Below are 813 nucleotides of genomic sequence, written 5' to 3' on the forward strand. Positions count from 1 at the left end.
ACCGGCAGCCCCCGTTGGCTAACCCCACCCGGTGTGGGTTAGTCGTGGCAGCCGCGCGCCCTCTGCCCACACCATCGCGCTGGCCGACGGCCCGTCCTAGGGTTCTGGGTGCGGGCGACTTTGCCGAGACGGCATGGCCGGGCCTGAGATCCAAGTCGCGCGCGCAGATACCGGAGTGTATGGCCGCCGTCAGGCCGGCAGGGAAGGGAGTTGGGACGGCCATGGCGGTGCGACCGTCGGATCGGGGTGAGGACGTGCGTGGAGGCGGCGGGGTTAGGCGGTCCTGGGGCGAGGTAATGGCGGCGTGGTTTCCATGCCATGCACGCACGTACGACGTCATAGACGTGGTCATGCCAAAGTGGGCCCCTTGGCCCGTCCCGTAAAACTACCGCCGGCTGGCCCACGATGCATTTATTTCCGATGTTTTTTTAACGACAGAAAATATTAATGCATTTTTTTAATGCAACCATTCAAATTTTTTGCACACGCACTCATCACCAGGGCCATCATGCGTGCAAGTTTTCATAATTTTCCGACACCGTATGAATTTCTTATGGTTTTCTCCGTGAAACGCACCGAAAACACTGACCGGGCGTGACACAACGTGTATTTCGTGTCCGAATTCGTTCAACTCTTGCGTGGGGCCCTAACATGGGCATGCCCACTGCCTCCTAAAATTGGGTGACGTTTCATGCATGCCACCTCGTACCACCCATGCAACCGACACTGATCGGATATGAAGGATGTCAGCCCCGTACTGCGTTCTCTTTTCTGACTCAGCCGGTGGACCCCAAACTTTTTTCACACGCCAGC

Source organism: Triticum aestivum, chromosome 5D (genome assembly GCF_018294505.1).
Source record: "Triticum aestivum cultivar Chinese Spring chromosome 5D, IWGSC CS RefSeq v2.1, whole genome shotgun sequence".
Classification (NCBI taxonomy): domain Eukaryota; kingdom Viridiplantae; phylum Streptophyta; class Magnoliopsida; order Poales; family Poaceae; genus Triticum; species Triticum aestivum.